We start from the raw sequence: 276 nt of genomic DNA, 5'->3' as shown, positions 1-276 counted from the left end.
CACGCGCACACTCTCCCTCTCGCGCTCTCTCTCTCACACACACAGTCACTCTCGCTCTCACACACAAACACACACGCACTGTCCCCCTCACTCGCTCTCTCTCTCACACACACACTCCCCCTCACTCGCTCTCTCTCTCTCACACACACACTCCCCCTCACTCGCTCTCTCTCTCTCTCACACACACAGTCCCTCTCGCGCTCTCTCTCACACACACAGTCCCTCTCGCTCTCTCTCTCACACACAGTCCCTCTCGCTCTCTCTCTCTCACACACA

This window comes from Rhincodon typus, chromosome 25 (genome assembly GCF_021869965.1).
Source record: "Rhincodon typus isolate 14 chromosome 25, sRhiTyp1.1, whole genome shotgun sequence".
Classification (NCBI taxonomy): domain Eukaryota; kingdom Metazoa; phylum Chordata; class Chondrichthyes; order Orectolobiformes; family Rhincodontidae; genus Rhincodon; species Rhincodon typus.
The sequence above is the reverse complement of the archived record's forward strand: the minus strand, read 5'-3'. Positions refer to the sequence as shown.